This window comes from Eulemur rufifrons, chromosome 30 (genome assembly GCF_041146395.1).
Source record: "Eulemur rufifrons isolate Redbay chromosome 30, OSU_ERuf_1, whole genome shotgun sequence".
NCBI classification, from domain to species: Eukaryota; Metazoa; Chordata; class Mammalia; order Primates; family Lemuridae; genus Eulemur; species Eulemur rufifrons.
The window spans coordinates 87,260,078-87,267,022 of NC_091012.1; positions in this window are offsets into that span (position 1 = coordinate 87,260,078).

Here is a 6,945-nt window from a genome sequence, read left to right on the forward strand (position 1 = left end):
AAGGAAAGGAACAGAAACTTTTCAAAAGAAGACAGAATAAAGGCCAGCAAACATATAAAAAATGCTCAACATCTCTAATCATTAGGGAAATGCAAATCAAAACCACAATGAGATATCACCTAACCCCAGTGAGATTGGCCTCTGTCAAAAAATTCCAAAACAATAAATGCTGGCGAGGATGTGGAGAGACGGGAACACTCTTACACTGCTGGTGGGACTGCAAATTGGTGCAACCTCTGTGGAAAAGAATCTGGAAATACCTGAAATAGCTGGGAGTGGAAATGCCTTTAGATCCAGCAATAGCACTGTTGGTCATCTACCCAGAAGATCAAAAGGCATTTTATAATAAAGACATCTGCACCTGAATGTTTATGGCAGCACAATTCACCATTGCAAGGATGTGGAAACAACCCAAGTGCTTGTCAACTCATGAGTGGATTACTAAAATTTGGTATATGTATACAATGGAATGCTACTCAATTATAAGAAATGACAGTGATCTAGTACCTCTTATATTTTCCTGGATTGAGCTTTTATCCACAGTGAGTTATCACAAAATCAGAGGAATAGCCTCCATATGTATTTGCCGTCAAATTGGTACTAACTGATTAACACTATGGTGCTCACACTGTAGTAATATTCTCCATGTATTAGGGGTTTGTGGGGGTAAACTCACAACTAATGGTCACAGACACGGTGAACATTGTAGAGGGGAAGGGCATGCCTCTAAACCTTGCTTGGGTGAGGCAAAGACATAAAATGTAACCAGAAGATATTTGCACTTCAGTGTTTATTGCAGCATTATTCACAATGGCTAAAATGTGGAATCAGCTTAAGTGTTTATCAAGGGACGAATGGATAAAAAAGATGTGGTGTACGTACACAAAGGAATATTATTTAGCCATGAAAAAGAAGGAAATTTTGTCATTTGCAGAAACATGGATAGATCTGGAGGACATTATTTTAAGTGAAATAAACCAGGCACAGAAAGACAAATATTGCATTTTCACACTCATATCTGGGACCTTAAAAGAAATTGATCTCAAGGAAGTAGTGAATAAAATGGTGGCTACTAGAGATTGGTAAGGGTGGTCAGATGGGGTAATGAAGAGATATTGGTGAACGGATAATTCTGTTTAATAGAAGAAAGAAGTTCTGATGTTCACTTGTACAATGGGGCAACTATAGTTGATTATATTTCAGAATAGCTAGAAGTTTTCAAATGTTCCCAACATAAAGCAATGATAAGTGTTTCAGATGAATCATGTCCCAATTATCCTGATTTGATCATTATATGTTATATGCTTGTATCAAGATATAACATGTACTCCATGAATATGTATGAGTATGATGTATCAATAAAAAATTAAAATAAAAAGAAATCCATTTTTATTATTACAAGAAATTTTAATTTTATTTTTATTAGCAAAATAAAAATAAGGGGTAAGTCATGTGACTATAATTTTAATTATAAATTTTTGGGTTTTCAAGGTTTTTTGTTTTTGAAGAGAAGGAAATAGAGATTTATTTGCTGGCAAATAAGGAAGCTGGAGACACCTTTCTAAACTGCCATCATCCTAATCATGAGCAGAAATACAGAGCTTTTAAAGGGATGGTTTTAGTTCTAGGCTATTGTTGTTTAACTATAGTTGATGATTCTGATAGTCTCATCTCCACCATCCTATCTCTGCCCACAGTCCCACGACCTCCATCCTGGACATCTTCCCAGACAGTTCCCCTGGACATTTCTGTTGAGCCATCTCCTATAGTACAAAGAACAAAGAATATTCCCCTGCCACTCCCAACCACTGGCCTGAGGCAGGAATGTAGGTTTTAGTTCCCAGAGTGAGTGAGGTTTTAAAGAGACAGAAAACATTTTTTCTGTCTCTACTTATAAACTTTTGAATGATGGTAAAATATGGTTTTAAAAATACTACCTAAGGTTTCAGTCTGTTATCCACCATGATTTGATCTTTGTGAGAGGTGAGAGGTGTGAATCCTGTTTCATACTTCTACATGTGGCTATCCAGTTTTCCCAGCACCATTTATTGAATAAGGATTCTTTCCCCCAGAGTATGTTTTTTTCTGCTTTGTCAAAGATTAGATGGCTATATGAGGATGCTTTTATATCTGGATTCTCAGTTCTGTTCCACTCATCTGTGTACCTGTTCTTCTGCCAATACCAAGCTGTTTTAATAACCACAGCCTTGTAGTATAGTTTGAAGTTTGGTAAATTAATACCTCTCATTTTTTTCTTGTTTCCTAAAATTCCTTTTGCTAAACGGGGTCTTCTCTGGTTCCATACAAAGCATAAAATTCTTTTTTCTTTTCTTTTCTTTCTTTCTTTCTTTTTTTTTTTTTTTGAGACAGAGTCTTGCTTTGTTGCCCAGGCTAGAGTGAGTGCCATGGGGTCAGCCTAGCTCACAGCAACCTCAAACTCCTGGGCTTAAGCGATCCTACTGCCTCAGCCTCCCGAGTAGCTGGGACGACAGGCATGCACCACCATGCCCGGCTAATTTTTTCTATATATATTTTTAGTTGGCCAGATAATTTCTTTCCATTTTTAGTAGAGACAGGGTCTGGCTCTTGCTCAGGCTGGTCTCAAACTCCTGACCTCAAGCAATCCACCCGCCTCAGCCACCCAGAGTGCTAGGATTACAGGCGTGAGCCACCGTGCCCAGCCTATTTTTTTCTGTATCTGTGAAAAATGATGTTGGTAATTTAACAGGGATTGCATTGAATCTGTCAATCACTTTGGGTAGTACAGACATTTTAACAATGTTTATTCTTCTGATGCATGATCATGGTATGGTTTTCCACCTGTTTACTTGCTCTGTGATTTCCTTCCTCAGTGTTTCGTAGTTCTCCTTGTAAAGGTCTTTTACCTCCTTAGTTAAATATATTCCGAGGTATTTTATTTTCTTTCGTGCTAATTGTGAAGGGTATTGAGCTCTTAATTTGGTTCTCCATTTGACTATTATTGGCATATGTGAATGCCTTTGATTTGTGTGTATTGATTTTGTATCCTGAGACTTTACTGAATTCATTTATAAATTCCAGAAGTCTCTTGGTTGAATCCTTGGGGTTTTCTAGATATAATATCATATCATCAGCAAAGAGTGAGAGTTTGATCCCTTCTGTTCCTATTTGGACACCCTTGATTCTGCTCTCTTGCCTGATTGCTCTCACAAGGACTTCCAGCACTATGTTGAAAAGTAATGGGGACAGTGGGCAACCTTGTCTGGTTCCAGTTCTAAGTGGGAATGCTTTCAATTTTTCCCCATTCAGTGTGAGGTTGGCTGTGGGTGTGAAACTATTAGAATTCTAGAAGAAAATGTGGGAAAGACTCTTATAGACATTGGCCTAGGAAAAAAATTTATGAAGAAGACCTCAAAGGCAATCCCAGCAACAACAAAAATAAATAAATGGGACCTGATTAAATTAAAAAAGCTTATGCACAGCCAAAAAAACTGTCATGAGAATAAATAGACAACCTACAGAATGGGAAAACATTTTCTCATGCTACACATCCGATAAAGGACTAATAACTAGAATCTATTTAGAACTCAGGAAAATCAGCAAGAAAAAATCAAACAACCCTATCAAAAAGTGGGCAAAGGACATGAAGAGAAATTTTTCAAAAGAATGGCCAACAAACATATGAATAAATGCTCAACATCTCTAATCATCAGGGAAATGCAAATCAAAACCACAATGAGATATCACTTAACTCCAGTGAGAATGGCCTTTATCAAAAATCCCATAACAATAAATGCTGGCATGGATGCGGAGAGACAGGAACACTCATACACTGCTGGTGGGACTGTAAACTAGTGCAACCCCTGTGGAAAGCAATATGGAGACACCTTAAATAGATACAAGTAGACCTACCATTTGATCCAGCAATCCCATTTTTGTGAATCTACCCAAAAGGACAAAAGACATTCTATAATAAAGACAACTGCACCCGAATGTTTATAGCAGCACAATTAACAATTGCAAAGATGTGGAAACAACCCAAGTGCCCATCAATACATGAGTGGATTAATAAAATGTGGTATGTGTATACCATGGAGTATTACTCAGCTATAAGAAATAATGGGGATATAGAATCTCTTATGTTCTCCTGATAGAGTTGGAACCCATTCTACTAAGTGAAGTATCCCAAGAATGGAAGAATAAGCACCACATGTACTCACCATCAAATTGGTTTCCCTGATCCTCACCTAAGAGCACATTCAGGAATATCATTAATCGGGTGTCAGGCAGATGTTGGGGGGGGGTTGCGTGTATACATACGTAATGAGTGTGATGCGCACTGTCTAGGGGATGGACACGTTTGAAGCTCTGACTTGGGGGGGTGGGGGGGCAAGGGCAATATACATAACCTAAACTTTTCTACCCCCACAATATGCTGAAATATTAATAAAAATATTTATATATGATGCTAAAACTGAGAGAATTGAAATTAGAAGTACACTTCATTACTCTACTCATTAACTGATAGAACAAGTAGACAAAAATATAGAAAACTTGGACAACATTATGAATGAATTTGGTCTAATTATTATTTATGGAATACCCTGCCCAACAGTAGTATAATAAGCATTTCTTTCAAGTGTTCACAGAACATTCACTGAGATAACTCAAATATTGGATGATAAAAAAGCCTTTAAAAATATTTAAAACTTGAAGTCTAACAATGAATGTTCTCTGATTATCATGGAATTTAACTAGAAATCAATAACAGTAAGGTATCTGAAAAAATCATCATAGATTTGGAAATAAAGCAATGTACTTCTATATAACACATGGCTCAAAGAAGTCTCAAGCAAAATTGCAAAATATTTTGAGTTGAATGAAACTGAAAATAAAACACCAAAATATTTGAAATGCAGCTGAAGCAATAGTGCTTAATAAAAAATTGAGAACACTAAGTGGTTATATTAGAAAAGAAGAAGACTCAAATCAATAATATGACTTTCCACCTTAAGAAACTATAGAAATAAAAGCAAATATCCCAAAACATGCCAAAGAAAAGGAATAATATGAATAAAAGAGGAAATAATAAAATGAAAAGCAGAAAAATCAAGAAAGGCAGTAAAACCAAAATGCCTTTCTCTGTAAACATCAATGAAGTTGATAAACTTCTACCTAAACTGACAGAGAAAGAAAAGAAAGAAGATGCAAATTACCAATATTAGGAGTGAAAGTGGGAATATCCCTAAGACCCTACAAAAACTTAAAGGGATAATAAGGGAAATCTACAAGTAATTTTATGCCCTTAAATTTGACAATTTAAAAGCAATAGACAAATTCCTTGAAAGACAATAGCTACTAAACTACTAAACCTCACTCAAGCAGAAGTACAAAAAGTTATTAGCCTTATATCTACTAAGAAAATTGTTTTCATAGTTAAAAACCATTCAAAGAAGAGAATTTGAAACCCAGAGGGCTCTATTGGTAAAATCTACCAAACGGGTAGGAAAAACTTTATACCTATTCTACCCAATCACTTATGTAAAATAAAGGAAGATGGGTCATTCCCTAACACATTTTATGGGGCAGGAATTACCCTGAGACTAAAACCAGAAACAAATTTATAAGGAAATAAAATTATATACCATTATCCTTATGAACATAAAATATACATAAATATATTCCACAAAATATTAGGAAATTGACTCAAGAATGACTTAAATAGGATAATACATCATTACCAAGGGGGATTTATTGTGGGAATGCAAGGCTGATACAACTTTCAAAAGTCAATCAATATCATTCACTGTATCAATAATTTAAAACTGAAAATCATAAGATATATAGGTACATAAAAACATTTGAAAAGATCTAGCAATCATACAAAATCAAAACACTCAAAAATTTAAGAAGAAACTAGGACTTCTTCAATCTGATAACAGGCTTCTATGAAAAGCTAAAGCTGGGATAATACTAACAGGAAAAAGGAAAGGATATCTACTCTTATCACTTCATTGAACATTGTACTGTAAGTCCCAACCAATGCAATAAGGCTTAAAGATATATAAAATATTCATAGACTAGAGAAGAAGAAGTAAACATTTCTGTATTTACAGATAATTTGATGATTATGTAGAAAATCCCATGGAATCTACAAAAATGTTAGTAGGACTAATAAGTTAAACTCACTTAGGTGTAGGATGCAAAGTAAATATTCAAAAATTAATTGTACTATATACTAGAAATGAACACTCAGGCACTCATTATTTAAAGCAATACCATTTTCAATAGTATCAAAAATAAGAAATACTTAGGGATTAATTTTACAAGACATGTTGAAGATCTGTACATGTAAAATGACAAAATATTGATTAAAGAAATGAAAGAAGATCTAAATAAAAGGAGAGACTTAAGTTTATGAGTCAGAAGACTCAATGTTGTTAAGATAGCAATTGTATACAATGGAATACTACTCAATTGTAAGAAACAACGGTGATCTAGCACCTCTTATATTTTCCTGGATAGAGCTTGAGCCCATCCTCTGAAGGGAGATATCACAAGAATGGAAGAATAGGCACCACATGTACTCACCATCAAATTGGCACTAACTGATCAACACTAAGTTGCTAACATGGTAGTAATACTCTTCATGGATTAGGGGGTTAGGGTGCATAAACTCATAATTAATCGATGTGGTGAGTGTTGTAGGGGGGAAAGAACATGCCTCAAATTATGATTTGGATGTGGCAACGACATAACATGTAACCAAAATGTTTGGACCCCCATAATATACTGAAATAAAAAAAAGATAACAATTGATCACAAACTAATCTATATATTTCACTCAATCCCATTCAGATTCCCACCAGGCATTTTTATAGAAATGGACAAGCTGATTCTAAAATGTACAAGGAAATTCAAAGGACATGTAATAGCTAAAAGCTGAAACCCAAAAATAAACAAATA